General features: G+C 41.6%; 1 non-coding gene across 1 annotated transcript; it reads right to left on the bottom strand.

Moving 5' to 3' along the window:
• Nucleotides 1–16,352: 16,352 nt before the first annotated feature.
• trnas-aga lies at nucleotides 16,353–16,434 on the bottom strand. Its single transcript has one exon. It is a non-coding gene; the product is annotated as a tRNA-Ser (tRNA).
• Between the last annotated feature and the right edge of the window lie 777 nt (nucleotides 16,435–17,211).

Consider the following 17,211-nt stretch of genomic DNA (forward strand, 5'->3'; position numbering starts at 1 on the left):
GATGGCGAGAATATTCTAGTGCCCACTAGTGGCAGCATTCTCTTTTGACTCAGTGACCTGGGCAAATGGTAAATGTTGTGGTGACAGCCAGCATTCGCTTGAGAAGACTCTCAAAACTCTTATCTGTACCGGTACATTGGATGGCGTCCAAGCTCTGTGACAGATCACCCTCCAGGAGTCATATTACAGGTAACACTTGCTTCTTCAGTTTCAACCTTACAGCAAACACCAACTCCCCATCCCTCCAAAACACTGTTTCATAGCATGCACAATTCATAAGTGACTCAGATATTCCACATCACTGTCCAACTCACATGAGCCATTATACACCAATACTTCTGTTCCGTGATACTGCTGACTCCCACTGGACTTCTGACCTCAATCAGCTGCCATCTGTGAATCATTTTCTGATGCTGTGTTCCCAATTGTTTTTTAAATGTAGGCTTAAACCTATACCCTCTGGTTTTGGACACCCCCACCTCAAGGAAAAGACCTTGTCTATTCGTCCTATCCATGCCCCTCATAATTTTATAAACCTCTATAAGGTCACCCCTCAGCCTTTGACACTCCAGGGAAAATAGCCCCAGCCCATTCAGCCTCTCCCTATAGCTCAAACCCTCCAACCCTGGCAATATCCTTGTAAATCTCTTCTGAATTCTTTCAAGTTTCACAAGACCCTTCCTATTGCCGGGAGACCAGAATTGCACACAATATTCCAAAAGTGGCCTAACCAATGTCCTGTACAGCTGCAACATGACCTCCCAACTCCTATACTCAACGCACTGACCAATAAAGGCAGGCATACCAAACACCACCTTCACTATCCTATCTATCCGCAACTCCACTTTCAAGGAACTGTGAACCTGCACTCCAAGGTCTCTTTGTTCAGCAACACTGCCCAGGACCTTACCATTAAGTGTCTAAGTCCTGCCTTGATTTGCCTTTTCAAAATGCAGCACCTCACATTTATCTAAATTAAACTCCATCTGCCACTCCTTGGCCCATTGGCCTATCTAATCAAGATCCTGTTTTTCTCAGAGGTAACCTTCTTTGCTGTCACTACACCTTCAGTTTTGGTGTCGTCTGCAAACTTATTAATCATACCTCTTATGCTCACATCCAAATCATTTATATGAATGATGAAAAACTGTGGACCCAGCACCAATCCTTGTGGTACACCGTTGATCACAGGTCTCCAGTCTGAAAAGCAACCCTCTGCCACCACTTTCTCTCTTCTACTTTCGAGCCAGTTCTGTATCCAAATGGCTAGTTCTCCCTACAGTGAAAAGTGTTGTTTTGTGTGCTACACAGGCAGATTGTGCCATACAAAGTGCATCAGGATAGCAGAACAGAGTACAGAGCATAATGTAACAGCCGGAGAGAAAGTGCACAGAAAGAGGTCAGAATTAATATTTGAGAGATCTGTTCAAAAGACTGATAACAGCAGGGAAAAAGCAGTTCTTGAATCTTTTAATACATGTATTCCAACTTTTATATCTTCAGCCTGATAGAAGAGAGTAGAAGAGGATATAACCGAGGTGGGAGGGATCTTTGATTACGCTGGGTGCTTTCCCCAACGTAGTGGGAAGTATAGACAGAGTCAGTGGATGGAAGACCTGATAGATTGGGCGGTGTTGATGACTCTCTGTTTCTCTTTAATGCCTGGCTTAGCCTCAAGTGATGCTCAGCTCTCTACTCATTGATGTGGCCGTCTCCATCAGAAAGTGTGGTCAGCCCACAGGAGATGGTCCACAGGAAAGACTGGGTCTTCTCCCAGGAAGAGATGATGTGGAGAATAGCCCATGGATGAGTGTCGGGTGTGATTATAATCATAGCCTGGTTTCAGGTGGTACTCAGCCAATTTCATTTCCTCTCAGGAAGCAAGGTCTGCAGGCAGTCATGCGGAGTACGGTTGAATGATTCACACTCTTGCACTTCCTCCATTACAGGAGCATACTTAGTAAGGAGGTTCCAAGGTACTGTTCTTTTGCATGAAAACGTTGACATTTCTTTTGATTGACTTTCAACAGTTAAACTACAACAACTGAGCTAAGATGGTGTCTAGTCTTGCAAGAGGCTCCTCGAATGTTGAACCGAAAATGAGAATATCATCCAGGTACACAAGGAAGGACTGGAAATTAAGGTCACCTAATGCTTTTTTCATCGCACACTTTCTGCAGCCATCACCTCAACTCTTGACTCCCAAAACCAACTACACAACAAAGGCAGGAGCATAATGGAAAACTCCACTCATTCGTTGTTTCAACACTCAATTGGCACCCATCAACCACCTTAAACATTCACTTACTTGTCTCTGAGCCCAGAATGGCAGCAGTGTACCATCTACAAGATTCAGTGAAGCAAACTCATCGAGGCTTCTACAACTGCAACTTGTAGAACTGTCACCTTTACCACCTGGAATGACAAGGACAGCAGATACATGGGAACACCATTACTCGTATATTCTCCTTCGAACATCACACCATCCTGAGAGAAAATGTAACACTATTCCTAGACTGTTGCTGTGTTAAAAACAGGAATTTAAGCCCAAACAGTGCTCTGGGTGTACCTAGACCATATGGATATCAGCAGTTCTGGAAAGTGGCTCACCATCATCTTCTGAAGGGTAAGTAGGGCATGAACAATTAGTCCTGTCATCTCAGGAATCAGTCTGGTAAAAACTTCATTGAACTCCCTCCATAACCAGAACATATTTTCTCAGATAAAGAGACCAAAAATGCACGCAATTCTCCATGTGTGGTCTCACCAAGGCTCTGGACAATTGCATCATGACATTTCTACTCTTATACTTGGATCTTCTCACTATGAAGGCCAACATACCATTTACCTTCTTCACATCTGTTGTAACTGCTTTCTTCCAGCAGCTGGTTTACAAGGACACCCAGGTCTCATTACATCTTCCCCTTTCCCAATCTATTGCCATTTAGATAATAGATTGTTAGTTTTTTGTACTCATAATCATCACCATTGATTTCTTAATGTCTGTTGCCCATGTATTCAGTATTAGGAATTGCATTCAATGGTCATTGGAGCCTTAATCAAGCCTGGGGTCATTCCTATTGCTCATTTCGACGCAGGGACATTAGGAATTTGTGTCGTTCATTCAGCCTCTAATGTTTACTCTAGAATTCGATTGGATTATGATGAGACCCATTTTCCACAGGAAGCAAAATGCAGTAAGCTCTCCATTAGAAGCACAAGTTCTGTTGCATTGCTTTGTAATCGTTGCATGGGAGTAGGCAAGCTGAAAATCTGAAATAAAAGGAGAAAATGACGAAGACACTCAATCGGTCTAGCAGCATCTGTTGAGAGGTAAACAGAATTGATGCGATGAGTCTGGTTTAATTTTTTTCAGAACAATCTGAAACTTGCTGCCGGAATTCTTTTGGGGGTTTGTCACAATTAGCATCCTAGAAGTTGTCTGTTATCATTTCCAGACTCTCTCTCTTTTATCATTATTCCTCTGGGAATTAGAATTTCCACCCACGGTAGGGACCAGATTTCAATCTGCTGGTGGTAGAGAACAGTGAATGTGGTGCCGTAGTGGTAGTGTCACTGAACTAGCAATTCAGAATCCCAGGAAAATGTTCCGAGCACATGGGTTTAAATTCAACAAAAATCTGGAATGAGAAGCTAGTCTCTTGGTAACCATCCCTGATTGTTGATTCACTTGAATGAAAGAAATCTGAATCTTTACGTAGTCTGGACATTTACACCCTACGTGTGACATAAGACCCAGAGTAATGTGCCCTCTGGCCAACTATCTTCTTGCAAACAGGAATGGACTCAGGGGAGGAGTAAGAAAAATGTTCAAAGGTAATGAGATAACAAAATTTGGAAAGTGACGGTTAATCTCATTCCTCCAAACAGATTGTACCATCCTCGCTCACTCACAATGTATTTGCCTCCCAGTTTGTACATTAAAATCAGCTGGTTTTAGTGTCTCAGTAATGGAAAACTCATGGGTTTCATTCACTTACAATTGGGATTATCACAGCAGGAAAATCACTTTATACAGTGAAGGTTTTTGGATGGATTGTATTGTTCCGTTCATTGCATTGACTATAATTTAAATGTACTTCATTGTTCATTGAAGAATCCTGTTCATAGTAAGGTGCTATATAATTTTACTGGAAATCAGATAAGTGTTAATTTTGATGAGTTTCATGTAAGGTTCCCCCTCATAAACCTAATTGAGTTTTCCCATATTACCCTACTAAACTTGTCCCATTACCTGTGCACCATGCAGACCCAACTGTAGTGTCCTGCTTGTTCTTTCTCCTGCTGGCTACTGACAGTAGTACAGACCACTGTCAGGACCTTTCAGGATTCCCAGCATCGGTGCCATCTTTAAAACCCAGTTGTGCACCTGGTCAGATGTTGGTAGTCTGCAGCCACCCTACATGGTTTCAGTTAATTGTACCAGATATGTTGGACAAAGGGAAATTGGCACCAAGCTTTGCTGGCAGGGACCTCAAAGTCCTGCTCGATTGAAGGCAGTGAAGCAGGGGTCTTGACAGTTGCTCTCTATGCAGTGCACCCTGAGATGTTGGTACCTAGTGGCCAAGATGGGGAGCTGGAGAACAAGCTTTGACTTACATGTTAGGAATTGTCACTGTCTAGTTTCCATCTGCTGGGATGGAGAATGGGAAACTGCGCTTCAATAAGGCAAGATTAACTAATGAGGACATTAATGCATACTAATACATGCAAATAGACCATTCGCTATTGACTAACAAGATCAAGTGGCATATAAACACTTGGTTAGAAAATGGGACTTGTTGCTGTCAATGTTGGGATTCCCCTTAATCCCAAATCCAAACTAGTCTTCCAAATTTCTCACCAATGCCCATGCTCTTCAAGCATTGGAAAGATTCTGTCCTTTCTTTTTATTTGGGGTTTGAATAAATCTGTCTTTATATGTGGAGTCTAACTCCAAAATAGACAGCTTTTAAACTAGCATTGTTCCTTTTCCTGTTCTTTATCTGCTAAGTGGTCATCCAATGATGACCACCCTGCATGCCAATACTGCTATTGACTTTGAACCTGCAAACAAAAATAAATTAACCTCACGGAACATCAAAGGCTTTTCTGTGGGCAACTCATAAACAGAGGAGGATGCTGTAACATGAAAGTTGTAGATAATAAAATCATTCACTGTTTAGGCTAATGTAAACTGCTTGGTTTGGAAACTGGATCACTTTTGGTGCTTGACTTTCTTGGCCAGTACATTGTGTACAGGAGTTGGGAGGTCATGTGGCAGCTGCACAGGACATTGGTTAGGCCACTTTTGAAATATTATGTTCTTTTCGCGTCTCCCCGCCAAATGAATGACGTGAAACTTGAAAAGGTTCAGAAAAAATTTGAAAGAATGTTGCTGGGTTTGAAGGGTTTGAGCTATAGGGAGAGGCTGTATAGCCTGGGGCTATTTTACCTGGTGCATTACAGACTGAGGGGTGACCTTATACAGGTTTATAAAATTATGAGGGGCATGGATAGGGTAAGTAGACAAGGTCTTTTTCCCAGGGTAGAGGAGTCCAGAACTAGAAGGCATAGGTTTAAGGTGAGAGGAGAAAGATATAAAAGGGACATAAGGTGCAACTTTTTCACACAGAGCGTGGTGCGTGTATGGAATGAGCTGCCAGAGGAAGTGGTGGAGGCTGGTACAATTACAACATTTAAAAGGCAACTGGATGGGTATATGAGTAGGAAGGGTTCAGAGAGATATTGATCAAATGCTGGCAGATGGTACTGGATTGAGTTAGGATATCTGGTTGGCACGGATGAGCTGGACTGAAGGGTCTATTTCCATGCTGTACAATTTGTTGACTCTATGACTCTTCTGAAATGCTAAATGGGGCCATCACTGCCTTCAGAGAACAAAGCCTGAGGACTGAGTCAAGTTGGTCCTTGTGCGTCATTTTCATTATCATTTTCTACTTAAGGGGAGGCAATGGCCTAGTGGTATTATTGCCAGATAAGGAATCTCAAATTAATGGTCTAACTGATGACCACCGTTGGGAAAAAAAAACACCCATCTAGGTTCACTAATGTCCTTTAGGACAGGGAAATCTGTCACCCTTACCTGTGTCTCTAGGTCTACAGTAATGTGGTTGACTCTTAACTGCCCTCTGGGCAGTTACGGATGAGCAATAATTGCTGGTCTATCCAGAGGCCTATTCAGAGACACTCACATCCTGTATGTGAATTAAAAAAAAACACAATTGTGGCAATTGTCCAGTGTTGGCTGTACCTCAGTAGGCAGCCCATCCAACTGAAGAATTGTTAGTGGCCACCATGCAGTCAGCCCTAGATGGTGATGGAAGTGGGGGGTAGTGGTAATGAAAATAAGAGGAAGCAGATTGAATTGATTAGAGAAGGACAAGATCCCTAAAGACTGGAAATTAAGCACAATAGGGTCAAATTCTAAATCCCTTCTCAAGACCCAACAGAAGAAAATGCCTCCTGTCGAAGAACAACTTGCATTTTCAATAAATATGGAGCTGGAAAAATACAGTCCGTATGACAGCATCCAAGGACCAGGAAAGTCAAAGTTTCAGGCCGAAATGTTGACTTTCTAGCTCCTTGGATGCTGTCTGACCAGCTGTGCTTTTCCAGCTTCACATTTATTGAATCTAGCTTCCCGCATCTGCAGTCCTTACCGTCTCCAAACAGCTTGCATTTTGTTCTTTTTAGGACTATCAAAAGTTTGAAAGTACTTCATTGCCAACAACAAGTACCTTTTGAAGTGTAGATCTTTTAATCAACCTATTCAGACGTGCCAAGACATACCTCCAGGACAGATGGGACTTGAACTTACTATCTTGAGCTATCTTCTGGCTCTGAGGTAGGGTCTCTACCACTGTTCCACAAAAGCCCTACAAAGCTGGCATTTCTAGCACTACACTCTAAACCATCTGAGCTGGCCTACTGCCACTCTTTCGCAGGCTGTCATGTAGCTCACACGTCAGAAACTTGCAAACGGCAATGTGATAATTGACCAGATAATCTGGTTTGTGATACTGACTAAGGGGTAATATTAGCCAAGATAACGGGGAGAGCTCCCCCTGCCCTTCATTAAAATTTGGGCATTGGATCTTATGCATTCATTAGGGCAGGCAGATAGGGCCTTCATTTAACATCATATGCAAAAGAACAAACCTATGACATTGCAGCATACCCTTAGTACAACACTGGAGCGCAGCCTTGCCCTTTAAAACTCAGGCTCCGAAGGAGAACACGAACCTGGGACCTCATGATTCAAAGGAGATTGTTTTATCATTTGGGACAGAGCTGATACAGCTGAATGGTCACTTTAGCAGCTGCTTGGTTAAACAGTTACATACCAATCAGGATCTACATAGTACATTTTTCTTTAAAAAAGCTTATTTCACCAATGCACGCAATCTAATTTTCATTTAATCTATACTCAAGGGTATGTATGTGCAGTGGTTATGTTATGAAACAAGTAATCCTCGAGGCCTGGAATTTTGGGCTGTTGACAGTGAGTTCGAATCCCACTTTAGCAATTGGAGAATTCAAATTCATTTTAAAAAAATCTGTAAATAAGTATCATTAAGTGGCCGTGAAGCTGCCAGATTGTTGTAAAAAGCCACCTGGCTCACTCTTAAGTGGCTCGGCAAGCCATTCAGTTGTATCAAACTGCTATGGCAACAAGAATGGACCATGAAATGTTTGGTCTTACACACCCACATTCTGAGAATGAATTCTTAAAAATCGTTTTCTGTTCACAACAGATTTCTTTGTGCTTGGCTTTGAAATCATTATTTCGGAGGAATTAGTAATAACTGTGCGTACAGAAATTTTTTAAAAATTTTATAAAAATATCGAGCAGAGAGATCATGCAAATGAGATGATCATTTTTTTACCGGGCAGCGAAGAGCAGATTGGGGTGGTTTCTTCATGCAGCAATTTCACTTCCAAATGCTATCCCTCACAAACTTGCAGCTTCCAGCACAAAGCAATGCATGCTTAAGAAAGATTAATTTTGCGCTTAGACTTTTCTAAAGACTTCAGTTGACACTCAAGAGAGGAGAATGTTGCAGCTAAGCTCCGTTGATATTTTGAGTTTCTTTTTGCCGAGGACACTCCCTTCAATGCCATCAATAATTGGTCCCTGTGTTTATTACCGTGAGACAGATGCCCAGAAATAGATTTATCAGCGTTTACAGTGCCTAAGGATAGAATGGGATTGAGATCCCGAATCCATGAATCATAACAAAACCATATGGCATTCTTGGGACAGCAAATGATGTACTGGCTACTCTCAAATTCCACATGTCCATAGATTGCAGATGCAGGAACTGAAACAAAATTGGTTTGGATATCAGAGCAGTGAGCAGCAATCGATGTATTTGGTAGGGGAAAAAATCATTGAAACCTTGTTGTTTCAGTGGGCTGGCAAAATTTCTGACGAATGGAAAACTTGATGAATATTAACCTCCATCTGTCTTCAAGAGTGTTGGCAGAGGCTAATCCTTTTATCAACACCGGGCGTAGAACATTTTGTTTCAAGCCTCACAAGTCTAAAATAATTGTAATTGTAAAAGACCTTGAATCGTTCCAAACAATTACGTGCAAGATCGGAATTGTTCGATATAGATTCTTTTCAAGAATATCCAGTTTTAACAAGCTTTAGGGAGCTACTTTGAAGAACAGAAGAGTCTCAGGCAATTTTCTCCATGAGAATTCACTGAATTCTGAAATTGAGAAAAGACTTTGATGTGCAGTTAAATTTGCTAGGAACTATTCATGGGGTAGAATAATTCAGCCTAATACAATCTCTAAGGCTTAATTGATATCCGCTGCACTATATTACAGCACTGTCAAAGGAGGTACCACACGAGGAAGTGTAAATTGGAATTATTGATTCATTTATGATAAAATGTTCCTACATTCAAGCCAGATGAGTCTCGGGGAACTTTCTGCAGTCTCACGTATACTTTGGTCTTTGACCTCGGAGACCGTTTCAAATACGAAGTTACAGCCAAAATTCCTGTCTGCTTGCAGCAAACAGACTTGTGGACAGTCATGACATAGAAAGATAAATGCGCATCTCATAGAATCACACAGCATAGAACAGTGCCATTTAGCTCTTTCTTGTCCTTGGTCAGCTATTTGTAAGAGCTATCCAATTAGGCCCATGCTCTTTCCACTTAGCTCCGTATGTCTTTCCTTTGCAAGTTTATATCCAACTCCCTTGAATCTGCTTCTACCATCTTTTATATTATAATTCATAAAAATTTGAAATCATAAAAAGAATTCTCTCCTTCTGCTCCCTGACTTCTTTGCCTCTTATTTTCAGGCTTCATGGTTTGGTTATAACCACAGCCATGCAGCGAGTGAAACACCTCCCGACTTCATAAAGCCTGTCCACCATCTACAAGGCACAAGTTAGGAGTAGGATGGACTACTCCCCGCTTGTGCGAATGAGTGCAGCTCCAGTAATATTGAAGAAGCTCGACATATCCAGGACAAAGCAGCCCCCTTAACTGGTGCCACATCCATTACCTTCACCATTCACTGAACAGTGGCCGCAGTGTGTATCATTTATAAGGTGCACTGCAGCAAATCAGCAAGTCACTTTTGAAAGCACTTTCTCACACCTGGAAAGACCATGGCAGCAGATGGCTGATATCGACAACACCAGCAAGTTTCCTTCCAGACAACACACCATTCTGCCTTGTAAGCATTTTGCTGTTCCTTCACTGCAGTGAGTCAAAATCCTGGAACACCCTTCGTAACAACACAGAACTGGACTCACTGAGGGTCCTTCAGTAGCTGGTTTCTTGCAGTAGAGTATTGGCTGGCAGTTTATTGTGAATGATGACAAGGGGGTAATCAAATGGATTTTGGGGGCTATGGTTGGGGGAACAAAATATGGCTGGTCTTGGGCAGAAATATTTTTATTTGATTGAATTTCATTGAATGCATTATTAATTGTCTAAGTCACATTAGACAAAAGAAAGTTAATAAAAATTAAAAACAGCAAATTAGAAAGGATGAATGACAGTGAGGAAGGGATAAGTGGAACTGAAGTGATTAAAATAATTTTTAGTTTAGAAAGGGATATACTCCCCTTTGACGTGGAGGTAATGATACAGTGGCAATATCACTGGACTAGTGATCCAGAACCTTGGAGTAATCTCCTGGGCTGTGGGTTTGAATCTCAAAGTGGCAGCTGGTGAAATGTGAATTCAGTAAAAACCTGGAATTAACAACTAGTCTAATGGTGACTGTGTAACCACGGTTGATTATCATAAGTATTGATCTGTTTCACTAACGTCCCTTAGGGAAAGTTATCTGCCATCCTTACCCGGTCTGGCCTGCATGTGACTAAGACCCATGGTAATATGTGGTTGACTCCTAACTGCTCTCTGAAATGCCCTAACAAGCTACTCAATTCAAGGGGAATAAGAGACGGCCAATAAATGTTGGCTTTACCAGTAATGCCCATAACCCATGAATGAATAAAAGGAAACAATATGTGGTGCACTATTATGCCTAATTATCCATATGCATTTCCCTCTACGTATTTTGTACACGCATGTATTCTTATCTTACTGAGTAGAAAAATGTTATTTATATTGCTTGTACATAATTTATTTTGCAGGAATGATTAATAGAGTATTAGACATTGTGCCAGCTGTGGCTGAGTTGGTAGCACTCCTTACTCTGAACTACCAGGTCCTGGTACAAGTCCCACACTAGGGCTTGGGTGCATATCATCCAAGGCTCATATCCCACTGAGGGAGCACTACACTCTCAGAGGCACTGAATTTTTGATGAGATGTTAGACCAAGGTTCCCTAACTGCATATTCAGACAAAAGAGCCCAAGGCACTATTTTGAAGAAGCGCTAAGGAGACTTTCTCCAGTGTCCTGCCCAATATCAATTCCTCAAACAACATCACAAGCACAGATTTTCTGGTCATTATCACACAGTTACCACATTCAGAACTTTAAAATAGCTTGACAGAAAATGAATGTTAGCTTGTGATGCCAACATAATTAAAATAAATAAAATACTGGAACATCAACACTGCACGTTGTAAATTGACAAGACTATAAATAAAATGGCCACTACAACTGACCTGGAAAGCTCTCAGATCAGTTGACCATTACAGGGTTAATAAGTAGATGCATATTTCCAACATGATGTAAACTATTGTAAAATGCTTGAATTATAGGAAGAGATGAATAGATTCTCATCGTGTCACATCAAAAGATCAAGTGACACCATAAAGCAGTGTCCTCTATTTTTTGAGGTTAAATAACAGTACAAAGGACTCACAAGTGTTCATTTCTTTTAACAATTGAAAACATTGTAAATGTTTATAAATAGAACATATCACAGACAGTAGCATCTTATGATAAATGTCTCCACTCATGAGGCCATCCATCTCATTATCTGGCCAACCTCAGTGGAGATATTTATCAAATCTCAATGTTGGTCATGAAATATTGTCTATTAATCATCACATGATATGTTTTATTAGTACATATTCTGCTGTAACCTTAAGATGTAAGTATCTAGATTAGAGACAGGTAATTTATTTTGCTGATTTGAAAAAAAAGTCTGAATGATGAAAACAGAAAAAATAATTGGATGCATACGCTATATATCTCTTCAGTTGATTCCTCTCCCTTGATCCTTATGCACAGTCACCATTGTAACAATGCAACTTTCACAGTCAAAGTTAGTAGATTGGGCAGTCTGAATATTTTCGTTCAGTATGGTCTTTAAATAATGCATAAAATTTGTGTTTTCTGCTGTTATGCATTGATAACATATCACAAGAAAAAAACCTTACATTTATAGAGTATAGGAAATCAATCCAAAGTACTTTACAGCAAGCAATCCTCTCTGTGACACTGTAACACATAAGAAAATACATATTCATGGCAGCCAATATATAGATAGCAATGGTGGATTTAAGGAAGGACAGTGGGAGGAGAATGCACACAGGTCCAGAATCAGTGTAGCGGAGTTCAGGGATGGCGTGAGGGAGATATGTTGTTGCAGGTATAAGGGAATGGTAGGTATAAAGTTGGAGCAGGCTATAGAGAGAGGGATCAATATGACCATATAGTCTTTGCATGCAAAGCTGAAGAATTGTAAATCAGGGATGTTGGTAGTTTAGGAACCAGTTTAGGTTAGCAATGGGGAGAAGGGTCAGTGGGATTTTCATGTGGGATGTAGGCTGTACAGAATTAGTTCTGCTAAAGTGTACAAAGTATGGACTCCTAACAGTGACAGTGTTTCAAAGGGATTACTAAGCTTTAACAGAATGGGAGGCAGGTGGTTGGAGGATCCTGTGATCATGTGTGTAGGAAAAGAGGGATTAAACGTGAGGTTAGACTATCTGGAATTATGGGCTCGTTCCTGGTGCCAGCACAAAAGGTGGGCAGTGGCAACACTATAACTTTAGCAATGGTCATTGTCTTAATAAATAATCTGACGCCCTTATTGTCTTCTGGTCTCTGCTTTCCCCAGCTGTTTAGCACACCCAATAACATTGCATTTTCTGAGAGGCTTGTTTCAACACCAAGATATGTTCGAACACAGTCAAACCAAAAACAAAGTGTTCCATTTGGATAGAACCTGTTTATTTCCTCTTTACACAATCTCTTAGTGCATTTGGAGCAGTCAAACAAAAGACCTAACTCCACTGCAATTGACTTTCTGTTAACTTTTGTTTCTTAGCTTTTCATCTTCAGTGCAACCTCAGGTTATATGGGCATTTATGGAAATCTAATGATTTTACAATTAGAAACACAATTAGCCCTCTTTCAGAGTACTCCCTAGCTCCTTATGGTCTTAAAGGGATATCCTCTGCTCATGGGTTGTTGTTTTATTCTATCCAATACATCATAATTTTAAGCAAATCTCCTTTCAACCTTCTCTCTTCTGAAGAGAATCTATCTATATAATGAATTATTATATGAACCTTTCTTGCACCCTTTCTGCTGCTTTCACCTCCTTCATGTGCCCAAAATTGGACACAGTTCTCCAGTTGAGGACGAATCATATTTTATAGAGATTCACCATAACCTTCATAGCTTTGTACTCCCTGGAGGGAAACTTGAGGAGGTGATGGCCATCTCATTGAAGATCCAGCGAGAACCCAAAGTCACCTGTTTATTTGAAAGACTCTCAACAACTCAGGACTTTAGTGGATTCAGGCCGATGGTGGATTTAAGGTCCTGGAGATAGAAATCTCACTTGCCAAAATCTGTCACCCAATCAGGGGCCGGCAGCTCTTCTGTACTCAGCAGCGCCACTACAGTGGCATACGTCTGCTGCTAGCATAATAATCCCTACACCCCCAACCCCAACCCCTTTCTGGGATTGCCATGGACCCAGGACAAGTGCATGATGGCAGGAAAAGTGATACAGGGTCAGAAGTAGAGGTGCATCAGTATTAAAGACAAGGGACTTCCTGTCCTTTCCCATTGTCAAATATCTGAATCAGGTTCAGACCACTTTCGAACCATGGATCCCTCGGAAACCTGCCGTTTGCTTGCTACGTTCCCAGCACAGTGAACCCCCAACCATCTTGTCAACCACCGTCCCCCTCCCCTTGGCCTGGTAATGCAGGAATGCCTTTCAATGGACCTTAATTGCCAAGGATAAAATCTTAAATGCCTTGTTGACCACTTTCTCAACCTTCAATGATTTGTGCACAGAAACAGCCAGGTCTCTCTGCATCGTCTTTAGAATTCTATCCTTTATTTCATATTTTTTTGTAAAATACATTAATTCAACACTTCTCTGCATCAAATTTAATCTGTTCCTGTTGTCTTTCAGCATTTTGGGAGAGGCAAAGAGCTTATAGCTTTGATTGGCAGGGTTGAGGCGGATAGGATTTCAGGTCCAGCCTTATCTGATTTATAACTTCCAAATAATTTCCTTAAATACTCAATTTGGTGTTTCATAACTAGCTTCTGGATATATAACTTTGTGCCCATGTCTGTCCCTGTCTTTCTGTTTCTGCTATGACTAAATGCCGGTGGTAATCTTAGCTTTCAGAATTCAATTTGTTCATCTTTTGAATGTAAAAACCAATTACATGGGATAAGACAGTTTGTATGTCTCTCTCTGCTAGCTTTTAATATATTTACATTCACTGACTGTAAGCATAGCAGGTGAGATAATTACAAGCTGCATCAAAATTCAACTAAACTTGTTTCTGAAAAATGGATTTAGTCGTGATGAGAGAAATAAAGCATTGTCTCTCTCTGAGCTTAAGGCTTGGAGTTTCAAAGTTTGGAGAATTCGAAGTATGTATAACAGTGTATATAACAGTAGCATCTTTTATCTCACTCACATAGCCCTGCTGGCCCCTAACCACACCGATGGTCTCATTGCTTATAACGTTGCTTGCGACATATACACTTTACCTAAATAAAAATATTGCAATATTTTTCCTCAGATAACTTTGCTAGAATATTTTACCAATGCATTGACTGAATGGCACAAATAAATCCTAACAAAATACCTGGATTACATGCACCCAATCTGCACAATCTACATTTATTTGCCAGAAACACAATGACTGGACAAAGACAAAGGCTGGCTTTTGTTTAATTCTTTCATGGGATGTGAGTGTTACTTAACAGCATGTTGCCCTTCCCTAAATACCCTTGAACTGAGTGGCATGCTGGGCCACATTGCTGTGAGTCTGGAGTCACACATAGGCCAGACCAGGTAAAGATGGCAGATTTGAAAACCGAAAGAACTGCAGACGCTGTGAATCAGGAACAAAAACAGAAGTTGCTGGAAAAGCTCAGCAGGTCTGGCAGCATCTGTGAAGGGAAAAACAGAGTTAATGTTTCGGCTCTGGTGACCCTTCCTCAGAACAGATGGCAGATTTTCTTTCCTGAAGGTCATTAATGAGCCTGATGCATTGTCACAACAAACAATGACAGCAGTCACGGTTACTATCACTAAGACTACCTTTCAATTCCAAGTTTTATCAATTGAATTTAAATTCCTCTAGCTTACATTGTGAGATTTGAACATTCCTCACTGCAGCATTAGCCCTCTGTATCACTGGTGACATTACCACTAGACAAGCATCTCTCCTCTAGTGAGGAATTGAAGGCATCAAATGAAACCTTTAAGATGGAGTCATTAAAAGATAAATGACATATTTAATGGATGCACATTACTATAAAAGGTGCTTTTTAAAATTTTTGTTTAAACCTTTCTTTTTGATGTCAGCAATTTCAGTTATTCTGAAAAGGCAGTGATTAAAAACAATCAGAAAGCATTTTGTGCAGAATTGTGGCCAGATGGTACAATTAGATGGGTAAGTTCACAGACGAAACGGTAATATATGTGTACATTGGAATTTATAATGAGAGAAAAGGTGATAAACAGGATAATGGGAAGTGCAGAATGTGCTGCTAAGTGGCTGCATGCTGGGTTGATCTGTCTTTACTCATACAACCCTTTAGTTGATTAATCCTCACATGTTAGGCTGCTATCAGTTTTGGACTTGTGGTTGTCTCCTGTACTGAGAGACTGTGCTGTCTCCACTCTCAGTGTGCTGCATCTCACTCTCTGACTTACCTAATCATAGAATCCCTACAGTGTGTGGAAGCAGGCCATTTGGCCCATCGAGTCCACACCAACCCTCTGAAGAGCATCCCCCTCAGACCCACCCCACTATCCTGCATTTTCCCATGGCTAACCCACCCAGCCTGCACGTCCCTGGACACTATGGGCAATTTAGCATGGCCAATCCAGCTAACCTGCACAGCATCTGCAGTCCTTACTGTCTCTGCACATCTATGGAGGAAACCGGAGCACCCGGAGGAAACCCACGCAGACACAGGGAGAATGTGTAAGCTCTACACAGACAGTCACCTGAGGCTGGAATCAAACTCAGGTCCTTTGTGCTGTGAGGCAGCAGTGCTAAGCACTGGGCTACTGTGCTGTCCACAGGTTTACATGAGGTTATCATTATAGAATCCCTACAGTGCGGAAACAGGCCCTTTGGCCCAACAAGTCCACACCGACCCTTGGACCATCCCACCCAGACCCATCCCCCTATAAGCCACCTAAGCTACACATCCCTGAACACTATGGGCAATTTAGCATGGCCAATCCACCTAACCTGCACATCTTTGGACTGTGGGAGGAAACCGGAGCTCTCGGAAACCCACACAGACACGGGAAGAATGTGCAAACTCCACACAGACAGTTGCCCGAGGGTGGAATCGAACCTGGGTCTCTGGCGCTGTGAGGCAGCAGTGCTAACCACTAGGCTACTGTGCCGCCCCAAAACCAGCCCGTTGAGGAAGCGTTGTCGGCAGGATTCGAACCTACATGGGGAAACCCCAATGGATTTCTAATCCATCACCTTAACCACTCGGCCATGACTACGGGGCTACTGTCAGACTCTTAAGAGTTCCCACAAACTCTTTTTATTTAAACACGATTATGCAAAATACTGATCTATGCAATAAAAACACTTAAAGCTAGCCTGCACTAATTAAAACCAAACTGCACTTCATGAGATACATCCTGGCAGCAGGAGAGAAATAAACAGCTTGAACAAGAGGGCATGGCCAAGAGGAATAATATACAAGAACAGTGTAAGTGGACAGCGACCCTGACCCAATGTTCTTGGATGCCATGTATTGGGAAGACAGTGTGGAGCTGGTGTCAGTAAGCTTCAGTGCTAGTGAGCTTCTGAGGAGTGGATGTAATGCAGAGCTAGACTCCATTCACTACCTTCAACATTCCCTCTCTCCGCCACTGTGTGTGCCAACGACAAAATGCTCTGCAACAACTCACCGAAGCTCTTTCAACAAACCTGCAGACTCCACCACCAGGTAGGACAAAGGCAGCTGAAGCCTGGAAACACCAACATTTGCAAGTTCCTCTCCATCCTGACTTGGAAATATATTGACATTCCTTCATTGTGGGTGAGTCAAAATTCTGGAACTCAATTGCGAAGTGTGCTGTGTATGTACTTACGACAGATAGACTGCAACAGTTATAGATTCACAGAGTCATAGAGGTCTACAGCATGGAAGCAATCTCTTTGGCCAAGCCTGTCTATGCTGCCCAATATTCATAAGTGATCTAGTACCATTTGCCTGTGTTTGGTCCATAACCCTCCATATCTCTCCTATCTACGTAGCTGTCTAAATGTTT

Source organism: Rhincodon typus, chromosome 10 (assembly GCF_021869965.1).
Source record: "Rhincodon typus isolate 14 chromosome 10, sRhiTyp1.1, whole genome shotgun sequence".
Lineage (NCBI taxonomy): Eukaryota > Metazoa > Chordata > Chondrichthyes > Orectolobiformes > Rhincodontidae > Rhincodon > Rhincodon typus.